This window comes from Euwallacea similis, chromosome 6, assembly GCF_039881205.1.
Source record: "Euwallacea similis isolate ESF13 chromosome 6, ESF131.1, whole genome shotgun sequence".
In the NCBI taxonomy this organism is placed as follows: domain Eukaryota; kingdom Metazoa; phylum Arthropoda; class Insecta; order Coleoptera; family Curculionidae; genus Euwallacea; species Euwallacea similis.
The window spans coordinates 5,704,773-5,716,937 of NC_089614.1; the positions used below are offsets into that span (position 1 = coordinate 5,704,773).

Below are 12,165 nucleotides of genomic sequence, written 5' to 3' on the forward strand. Positions count from 1 at the left end.
AGAACTGCCAGATCGAAACCAGCTGTGAAAATTTACACAGGACGGAGACCATATTTCGCGGCACAGATAGTGAATTTTAAGTACAATATCGGGATGGGATGGAATGTTTCATAAATACGTCTAAGCTTTCAAAGCCGCGTAAAAATCCATCTTGCCAAGTGGAGAATGAAATTACTTTATAAGTTATAATTTTTGCAATCTCTTTATGGTCGTTTCTGCAGCTCGCAACGAGGCACAATGAAATGCACCGCAAAGAGTGATTTCATCCTTTGAAAGTCTACGCCCTCCCAACAAATTATATTCGTCAGCTCCGGCTTAATCTTAGTCCAAATAGTCATTCATGCATATTCAATCATTTTAATTAATCGCAGTCGCTTTATACGCATTATTCCCGTGAATTACTAAATTCCTAACACAACCTTGGCGATATTTGTGAACTCCGGGGTGTCATAATTTAGTTTGCCCACGCTGTGTTTCAGTTTTCCGGAGAATCGATGTTACTGGATTACCTACAACATAAATTTACCCTCCTATCTCTAGCTTACTCTTATGAAATTATATTGTCTTACGTATTGATGAACGATGCTGCTTGTTTGAAACAACAAGTGCACGCCCGTCTTATTTGATTTCTCTTCCTTCGTTCTAAATCAACGAGGATATAGGGAGGTTTACAAAAATACATTAACAAGGATCCAGTTACTACTTCGCAAAATTTCATTTCAGAGTCGCTCAATAACGGTCTTTATTTCGTTTATTGAAAGGGGATAATCACACTCTATCAGCTACCGAGCCAAGTAATAAAAAGCCAGCAATCAAATCGCACTTTAATTGTGTGCATTTTTAATTTCCGGAAAACGGAAAAGCAAAACCGACAAGAATAGAAAAATATCACTCGCAAATACGGTTCAGGAACTATACACTTTTGTAAGTTTTCGGGATATGCAATTATACCTGTCGAAATCAAATATCGTTAGGATGATATATATGGCTGGATATCTGGTGCTATTGAGGATAAAATATCGTTGTCGGTCGGCTTTTTTTGTTTTCGGATTATCTATTGAAACATTAATGCCTCCATGGATTTAGAATATTATTTAGTCTTTGCAATGGTTATTGGTTCAGTGGATGTCAGTCAAACACAATTGAAGAATAAATCAAGTAGATAATCGATCCAGGAAGGGCCTTTCGCTTGCAATGTTTATTTTCTAACACGAAATGGCAATTGGCGAAAAAAGTTCTTCATACTGCGTTTGATGCAAATAATTTTTTTCGCTACTGGCACCGTCGAGCGACTGGTCTCGTCTGTGTGAAATAGTTTTAAAAAATTTAACTAATAAACTGCTTCATTTTTCATTTAAAATGGCACAGTTCAGGTTTGTTTACTATCCATTTTCGACCCGAAAGCTCGTCTCATTTCTTAGATATAATTTTTTCAGGATTAGCTTGAAGCTTCTTAAAAATTCTGTGAAAAATATATCTACAATTTCTCAACGATTCGAGCACCGAATGTCAAGATTCTAAAACCCACGTTATATCCAAATGATTAGTGGCGCGACTGCGTTCATTCATTTACCACAATTCCGGTTTATGTAATTCCCATTTTTAAATGAAAAGCTTTTCTCATTTGTGATATATAATTTTCTGAATATTACCTTGTCACCATCTAAAGACTTGTAACCTGATGAAATTCAAGATTTTGAAGCCGACGTTAGGTTTACAGAAAAGTACACTTCAGGCCTCTATTTGCAAATCAAAAGCTCTCCCCATTTCTAAGAATAAAAATACCGAAGATTAGTTTGCTATTTCCTGAAGATTTGCACTCTAATTTCGAAGCCCGACTTGTTTCCAAAAAAAACTGCCTGTGAAACTGCATTATTCGTCATTCGATATAGCACGTTTGAAAATTTTATTTTCAAATCAAAGGTTTGTGAGGAATAATTTTCAACAGTTTTGAAGTCTCTGTTATTTCTAAAAGAAAATAACTCTGTTGTTCTTCATCCAATCTGACATATTTGAGAACATATTGAGTTCCCATTTCCAAATCATACGTTGTTCTTCTCTGCGAAAAATAATTTCTAAAACTTTTACATATCACTTCCCAGATATTTCCACCTTAGATTTTAAAATTTTCAAAGCCCTGTTATCTCCAAAACAAACTAATACGCAACTGCATTATTCTGCAATAGATACAGGAAGTTTTAGGTTTGATTAGTTCTAACTTTCTAAAACTTTTACGTACTTCGTCATAAATATTTGCAACTTGGATTTTAAAATTTTGAATCCTCTGTAATTTTCAAAGGAAAGTAGCATGCAACTACGTTATGCTCCATTACAGATAGTATATGTCAAGCATCTTTATATCCAACTCTCATATTTATAGCTCTCTTCATCTCTGACAAATAACTTACAATACTTTTATATACCTTTACTAAATATTGCCACCTTGTACATCAAAGTTTTGATGTCGCTGTTATTTCTAACAGAAAATAACTATGCAAATGCGTATCAAATGCAAATCTTCATTTAATGTGGCATATTCAGCCTCGTCTTCTAATTGATCGTCTCCGCCTTCAAGCAAATTTACACTACAAAAGTAATTGTGCGACTGAGATTCTTTTTATCGGTTTAGACGTGATTTGACCTAGCATTTACTCAGATTTGTTTACTTCCCATTTTCAGATCAAAAATGAATTTTTAAGCTGTATCTTACCACTTTTTATGCTTGTTTACAACGAAATAAACAATCTCTATTTTCTAGAACCGGATCCTTGCGATGTCCCCATCATTCCATCTAAACGAACCTGAGGTTCGTATGATATTTGCGGTTCTGAATCAAAGTCCTTACCCTATTCTATACACATAGAGACATTTAATCCCGCTAAAAGCGCAATGTAAGTGGGCATTAGAGGGTCTGCAATTTGTTTAGGAAACTTCGCCCAGGAAAGTTTTCTTTTAAAACTGTTATTAGCTTGCAGCGAATAAGTATAACAAGCTTTTAAGTTTTATATTATATTGTTTGGACTATCGCAAGGGGGTTAAACGGGTTCTCTTGCGCCTCTGGTTGACTTCGATTTGTGTATTGCAATTAGTTTCCCCGCCTTAAAAAAGTTCTCCTCTTGTCGCAAACCGCCTTTGCTCCTCGGGAAACTTCTAAAACAATTTGCATAACCATAACTTCAGGGGAAACTTATCATTTGTACCGACGCGACGGTCGCATTCGGTAGTTGATAGTCAAGTTTTAGAATAATTCTCACCATTTTTATACGTTTTGTCGCATTTTGGGAAATTTCCAGCAAGGTAAAACCACCTTCGAGCAATAATAAAGAGGACAGTTTTGCCAGAATAATATGAAATGCGGAGGGCTGGATGTTATTGTGACTTATCCTGAATCCAGCCCTGATTGTACCTGCTGCATTAAAATTATTCGCCTGCAATCCTGTCTGGCAGAGGATTTTGTTCAGCCGCCACAACTTCTAATTGTCCTAACATCACTGGATATCCCATCGGATTAAATCAGCACACTGAGTCTCACAACAAAACGAAGTAAACCTACTGGACTACTTTTATATACCGAGGGTAGTTAGGGCTGGGCTAAACGAGAATTCGATTTAAATAAGTCTGAGCTCACTAATTTAGTCGATAACCCGGCTCCATCCTAACTCAGATAATTTGCAGTAGTATTGTTGTGTTTACCGCAAATAAACTATCCCCTCAGCTGCAGGGTGTAATTAAGTTCTTAGTAGAAACATAGAGTACTAACATTTCAATGAATATTTGCACTATTGATCCATCGCAAGCCTGGTACCTCTCTATTAAGTTTGGACAAGCCACAGTGCACGTCTCGATAATATCCTCCCTTGCTGGATAATCCTTAATTAGATATCGGTTTCTAGGAAGGTGTTAAACTATACAGTGCCGCTGCAAAGACTGATCCTTCTAATCTATTTATCACAACGGACCAATCACTGACAGTTTGTCTTCAAGGGGAATAATTTGATAGAGGTGGCTGCAAATGTATTTCGAGGCTGTTCACAATGTCTCTTGTTTAAAAAAAGCGGCAATTTCGCTGATGATAATGGCCCATGATTATTCTTCTTCGGTGAAAATGCTTATTGTAATTACCCTTAAAAAAAAACACGTTTAATGCCCTCATACGACGTATTTAGCAGTTATCTATATGGTCGTCAGCTACCAAATACATCTTTTTTGCTTCACTTAAGAACAAGTTTCTCAAAAATTAATCCTGTCCCGAGATTACTTCGGGTATGGGTGTTCCGCGGATTAAATTATACCATCATTTGCACGCTGTGTTAAAGCCGAAAAAAATGCGAAAATAATCAGACAGTATTAATTTCTGGCTTATCCCGAAACGAATCAGGGCCCAAAAGGTTATTTTGCATGAATATCTTATTCTAAGTTGACAGTATTTACATCCGGCCTGTTTATTTTCGACGATTAAGGTCCCGTTTTTACTAATTTTCAAGCCCACACATCGCCTTTTGAAGTCCGCAATCTCATGCAGGCCTAACCTTCAATGTTTCGGCCACATTGTAAGGCTTAATGGGATATAAAACATACCCTGGGCTTAAATAGGGCTAATTCATTATAAAGTTTTATTAACCGCAAATTTTGCCAGATTTAAAATACATGGGCCGCGATACCACGCAAACCCATTTTGTATCAGATAACAATGGAATCCGGATACGTGTTCTGTTATTACACATGCTTAAAACTAGGGACATGAATTTTATTATTGAATATATAATTCTCAAGTGGTCTCAGAAATATTAAATTTCCATGGGACTAATTCCGGTATTTAGTCCGCAAAAAGCAACCAGGAAATGGTTTCATGTTGGGCGACAATAAAGACTTTTTTTGACCGATTTGCATTTTTGATTTGATATGATTTGCGCGATTTGATTTAATATTAATATTAGGGCTTTAGTAACTCTTTCAAATTTTCAGGTAGCTCAGAATAAAGTTATTTGAAATTTATTTAAAAAGTGCCTAAAGGCTCTGAAATTTTCCGAGAAATCCACTCATTTCAACCGTATTTCGACCCTAATGGATGCCTTCTCTTAGGTCGAAAAATTTTGAAAATTCCTTTTCAGAAAAATTGATTACTTTCTATACATTTTCAAAATTACCAAAATTAAAACCGTAGTGATCTCCGAAATTAAAGGAGATATTACAAATTACAACATCGTTAGATTAGATTTATGCAGCTGGCATAGCCCATTAATATTCGTATAATGGATACTTTGGTGCTAACTGATGTACTAAATTTGAAGATGCTAACAACCCTTCGCTTGCTGAAAAATTTCAGGAAATATTTTCTTCCACGACCATTTTGATTCCAAATTAAGCCGAGATTTTTTATGAGGGACTTTTATTTAAAAAAATTATCGAAACTGAAAAAAGAAAAATGTAGTGACGCATTCGCAAGAGAATTTTTTTCAAATTAATTATTAATTGTTTAATTGATTAATTTTATTATATTAACCATTGAAGGTTTCAAAGTACCAAAAATTTGCAAACATCCCTGGATACTCGTAACAGCATTTTCTTAATAAAATTTTCAAAGTTATAAAGGTCCTTTAAAAATTCCAAAACCCCTATACTGCGAGCACTGCATATACCAAGATGAGTTTAAATAGGTCTAGAAGAATTAAGAATTAAGAATTAACATGTAATCCAAAATGAGGCAATCAAAAGGAGCACAGCATCACATGAAATTCATGAATTTCATACTTGGCAAGGTGGGTTCCCACTGCCCAAAACCATATCCATAATTTTCAGTTGGGAAGCGTATAGAGTGTGGGAACGAACCATAATCTAACTGGAAACATTGATGCAACATACACAGTCATATACATCCCCTTATAAACTATTTCTCTTCATCAAGAATTCTCCCTCATCACTTCGACAAAATTATGGCACAATGCAGTCGTTTCAAAGTGTACTCTTCAATATTGTAATTGTCTTCTCTTCGTACTTACTTCCGCCAGTTCTGTAGTGGCGTTAGAACAAGAAAAGTATGAGCAATTCCAAAATAAGATTTCCAGATGCTCCTTCCTTATTTGTGAATAATAAAAAGTACCGAGCTTTCCATATAAAAGCAATTTTTAATGCCGACAAAGGAATCTTATTATCCATAGTTTCCATTTGCGAGCAACAGACTAACTCTCTATATTACTACTCGCGTCAGGCGTGCTAATAAAATTTTGATTAGTAGACATTTCCGTTCCAAGTTATTATCCTTTCCGGACAGAGTGATAAATGTATTTATTACGTCCCTCCTAGTCTATGGTCAAATATATTACTAAGTGAATCAAACGCTTGGTAAATTTTGGATGAATTCAACAAACCGATCTTATTCTACTCAAATATTTACGCAATTTTTGAAGCCACAATTTTTTTATAAGTGTCCAAACGTCTTTACAATTTTGGTTGTTGGAGCGGTGAAATTGCACGCTATTTTCGGTTAAAACTAAGTGAGAATAATATTCACTCCTTGCTAAGAGCTCGGACGAACACCCTTGTTAATGTTTTGATGACAAGCATGTCATCGTCTTCAGAACCTAGGGGAAAAAGAGTGGAAAAACGAAAAGAAATGTTAAACTATAATGTATGAGAGATGAATATTTAAATTGTATGAAATTGCCCAAATCCCTTTTTTCAATCGCTGAGGGATGACGGTTTTTGGGACACGAGTTATATAATGTGTTTAGTATCTTTTTATATGTCCGAGGCCGATCTCTTGTTCAAGGATAGGTAACCAAATGTTAGCCATGCTTACCAAATAAAAACTGTTTCAAAAAGTTTTTATTACGTAAAATTTTTTATTCTTGATCTTCTTCTTTGATCATTTTTTTGATAACGATACATCGTTCCAGTTAATCTTTCGACCCTTGTGAAAGGCATGTTAGCAAATATTTGACTTCTGAAATTCTCTAGTTTTAATATAGTTTTGGTAGCTGCAAAACAACACACAAAAAATATCATATATAAAATTCTTTTCGTAAGTGAGAAACTTTATATTGGTGTAACGTTTAGATCCTTAAAAAGGGCAACTAAAGAACGCCAAAACTGCATAAAAATAGAGAATTTCGTAGGTCAAATATATGTATGCCAGTACGCCTTTGATGCTGGTCACAGGATTAACAGGAACGGTGCTTGCTGCTCTTTACTCACGGACCTTTATTAAACAAGCATAAAATAAAAAAGTGTATGTATTTTACTTAATAAAAACCGATGTGTAGCCTCTTGTTTGGTAAACATGAATAACACCTGCCTTGCTTTGTGTGAACAAGAGGCGAACCTCGGACATATAAAAAGAAACGCATATCTTAAATCGACTTTTTGGAATGGTAACATGACTCAAGTCGACGAAATTCTCATCCCTCAACGATTCAGAAAAGGAATTTCATAGTGTTTCACACAATTTAAATATTCATCTCTCACGCATTTTAGTTTATCGTTTATTTTCGTTTTTCTACCCTTTTTCCCCATGTTTCTAAAGGCGGTGGCTGGTTTGTCACCAAAAGGTTCACAACAGTGTTTCTCCGAGCCCTTAGGAAAGGGTGAATGTTATTGCCAGCTAATTTTAGCTGAGAATGGTGGGCAATCCACTGCTGCAAGAACCTTTGCCGTGCATAAGACGTTACTCTCAAATAATTTTAAAAAATTATGAACACTTCATTTCAAACGTATAGAAGATATTTACTTGTCCATACAGTTTGATATTGAACTTTTTTATATAATTAACAAGAAGACGCTGTAAGGCTTGATCCAGAGCATGGAATCGGAACAGGTGCAGTTGACAACCTCGAAATGCTGGAAGTAATCTCCCTGGGCAAGAGCGCTCTGCTTTAGGGCATAATACATGTCCAATTCCACTTAAACCGAGCCCTTGATTTCTACCCTGGCTTTTTTTGTGGCGCCCCTGACATGTCCGTGACACCTTTGACAGGTTATTAATACATCAATGGCGTACGTTTTAGCGCGTAATTAATTGCACAGTTCGAGCTTTTGTTAAATTAAATCCTGAACGATACTCTCATGTCCCTTTAATAACTTCTGTTTACCATGTGCTTAAAAAATTTTTGCTTAATTGCGAGGCACCGGATTAATTTATATGCCCTTAACTGACGGGGATTGGAGGTGGGCAATTCACTTTGAATTAATTTTTTCATGTGTACAGAGATATCATGCTTAAGTGGTTCACAATTTTCCTATACCGGATGAATTCCATATCGAGTATATGTAGTCAATTTTTAATTATTGTTACTGATAGAGATTTTAAATTTGGAACATCAATGTGATATATTGGAACAGATTTTGCTATTGTCAAATGTCATACGTCATTTTGCGATTGGTTGCAATTAGCACCAACTTTTGTTTTTTAAAAGGCAAGATATAGTTTTTAATTCAAAATCGAAATCTACGCAAAATTACCTTTTCGACCATCCATTATACTGATCCTTTTGATAAGATTATTTAAATTTTCTGTTTGTCCCCATTGTATGAATCAGAGAGCTGATCACTATTCTTTTATTTTTAGAGCTCTTTTAGAATTTTACTGATTTAAAATACAAACCAAAATATTTTTTGTATTAGATATTATTAGTTTACATAAACTCAGCGTGCTAAGTTTGATAAACACACCTCTAACATAAACGTCACTAATTTTATGTTAAAAAAGAAGTTTGTATATTTCACTTATTCATCACCACACGGCGGAGAGCAAATAATAAAAAAATTCAAATTTTTCGACAAGATATTAATGTTTTCTTGTTAATAACGACTTTAGTGGTAATGACTAAAACTGTTCATCGAAAAAATATTATTTTTTCCATTTTTTTATAGCAACATTGAAAAATAGATTAAATTAATTTGTGTCTGTCAAAAACATATGTGTCAGGATGTAACCGATGTTGTATTGTTACAGATAATGAACCAAAAATTATAGAATCGTGATAAATTTTTCCGGGGCAAACAAAAAATTTTTTCACTTAATTAATTAAAGTTGTGTTTTTCAATAAATTTCAATTTTTAATTCAAAGATACTCGTTACTATTAAAAGAAGTTGATATTAGTTGTGACGAATAGTAAATTGACATTTGACATTTTACATTAACGAAATTTTAGTTCCGGTATGTCATATTAATGTCACAAATTTCGTACTGTGTACATTGAATTTGGTTCATCCGGTATATGTAAGAAAACGAACAACATTTCCGTTTGTCAAGTTTTATCCTGGTACCCTACAAGTGCATTTTTAGGCATGTCCATTTTCAACTTACCAAATCATCAAAGTTACTACATATCTAAGAAATTTAAGACGATATTTAAACTCTGATTTGCACAAGCTTATTCCTCATATATCATTGCAATAATGAATTTTATGTATTTTTAAACATATTAAGTCCACACATTGTCGATATATCGGCTGTTCAAGCTGGAAAGTGGCAAGAATAAACTCCCCTGCCCGTTACCTCCTCCCCCCCTTCCCTCCTTAAATTTTCGATATTTGTTAGGTGCTATTTTCTTCTTAAATGATTGATCTGGATCCTATATTGACAATGGAAACCTCATTTCTAGAGTGCTCAGGCTGAGCCTGATGTGTCAATAGGCTTTGTCTGTTACGAATTTATGGGTCCGGAGTCTAGGAAATGCATTTTAAGGCAACTCCATGATTTTAAGCTACTTTGAAAGTCACGAAAATAAGCATTGAAGCTACACCGTATCTCAGATACTACAGGATATAGAAAAACCTTTTTGCGTAGGTTTATAGGGTCCATAAAAACCATTAATTTGGTGTACCTTTTAACCACATTTGGCCCACAACTTTGTTGATAGTTGAATTTAGAAAAGTGGCAAAATATCGGTATCCCCTTGGATATTTTCAGGGAAATGTCTATATTTATGCGAGAAGCTGTTTCTCACTTGAATCTATTAGTTTTAATTCTATATCCCCTTGGATACTTCTGTCATGGGTCCGGGTCTTGGCAATCCATTTTAAGGCATATCAAAGCGATTTCGGATCTCGGAAATGAAAGCAAATACTGAAACCCATTTTGCATAGGATGTACTTTTTGACCATGTAAGGTCCACAAATTCTCCATGTATATCGGTGGTCAAAATTTCAAAATTCAAAAAGAGTATTTTTGAGGAGCTGTTTTTCGCTAAAATCGACTGACTGAATCGTATATTGATGCTGTATGCCTCAATTACGGGTCATTCGCTTATCGAAACTACCGAAATAGATATTAAAATTCTTTCTCTAAACTAATATCCTTATACGCCTATTATTATCATTGAAAATTTATGATGAGAAGAAGGTTTAACACCGTTGAAACTGAGAATGAAATTTACTGGCAATCGCAAAGTCAATATCGAATAAAAATCGTGTATCTTCCAAAAAAGGCACACTTAAAAAAGCATAAACCATCTAAAACCTATGACAAGCGTATACCAGGAATGTCTGCATATCAGGTAATTAAAATATTTTCGAAATTAATGCTGACCGAGTGACAAATAAAAACTTGTTTCAAATGCATTCTAAAAAAATCAGCATATTAATATGGCTACAGAGGACGGCGTAGGAGGGAAATTATTCTCATTTGAACAGCCTTCGAATAAAAAATAGTCGTAATAAATTTGTTATAAAAAGACAATGAAATCACGATTATGAGTACACTAATCATGGTTTGGCGTGACATTGCTGGTGACAATTTCCTCTCAGACTACCTTGCGATAAACAGTAATTTGCTAAATTGACCGTGAAAGAACAGTACACTGGAACTAACGCGAACACGTACCAATTCAATCGCTGACTAGTTTAACAGCATTATGTCATGACTGGCACTCCCAAGAGCAAAGAGGCGTTGAAATTTAAAAATCTGCATATTGAAATATTTAGACCACATGTCAGAGGAAATCGTTTAGATATTTTAAAGAATAACGGAAGATACCTTTTCTACACGAAAAGACCCTCATGAAAGTGTGGGCTCGGACATATTGGCCTCCCATCCAGTCGATTAGTCATTTATTTCAATACAAATATTCCATTTGCTTCACTGTTGTCTTTTATTTAGTTCAATCTCACACCTACAGATCTAATAAATCCTTTAACACTGGCGCCTAGTGCAGCACAACAACTTGTTTTTATTCTAAATTGGGAGACTAATAGATAATTTTTTTATTTTAATTTATCATTAGATTCTATTGTTAGGAATGCCTACACACCACAATGGAATTATCGCGACCTCGATAGTTTTGAAAGTTCATGTGCATTTCACTTTGCCGAACTGTCTCTCAATTTGATTAGAAAATTACACCCTAACATCAGCTGGTAGTGATTCGCATCTATTGATTCCCAAACGAAGAATATTAATGCACAGCTTAATTGCAAGATGTATTAAGATGATTCAAAGCTGCTCAACTGTACCGATTTGTCACACTTTCCAAAATAAATTAAATGTCAAGCCCAAGGATTAAGGAAAACAATATGTTAGTGGTGACTTGCAATTTATCCCTTAATAATACTCTTAGAAGATTAAGAATCTATGCCTCCTAATTATTGATTGGGCATACCTACTGAAAATATCCCCTGATTAATGGCAGTTAAAAATATTAAAGGAAATGTCAAGCCAAAGATAAAACAGTTTACCAGGCAATGGTAGATATGATAAATAAGTGCTTGTTCAAATACAATTATTATTAATAACCCGTGGTTAATCGATTAAGGATATGTAACGTGGAAAGCCAGGAATAATTTAATGCATGTCAAATAAGTATCGCGAAATGCAAATTACTAGTGTACTTAAGGCAATTAAAGATATGTATTCGCTCGAGCAGTGCTTATCCGCTAATATTGAAATTTTGATCTTATTAATGCATGCGCTAATATTCTATTTATAAGAGAAAAACCCACTGTTCTACATGTCAATGGATCAACTAATCCTTCCTTGATTTCAAGACATACGTTTGAAAATTAGTTAAGAAACTAGGTGAGATGCTCTCAATGCATTTCAATCCACAAAGCAAGAGGAAGAAGAGCTGGGCGGTAATTAAAGGTCAAAATTACAGAACAATTACAGGATTTTCAGAACGCGGATTTTTTATTTCGTACTTCCATTAAAAAGAAAAAAATGCTTGGTT

At 34.7% G+C, this 12,165-nt stretch overlaps 1 protein-coding gene across 4 annotated transcripts in view; it reads right to left on the reverse strand.

The window, feature by feature from the left end:
* Positions 1-12,165, reverse strand: part of LOC136409743 (agrin-like) — a 185,450-nt gene that overhangs the window by 132,071 nt on the left and 41,214 nt on the right. The window lies entirely within an intron of this gene.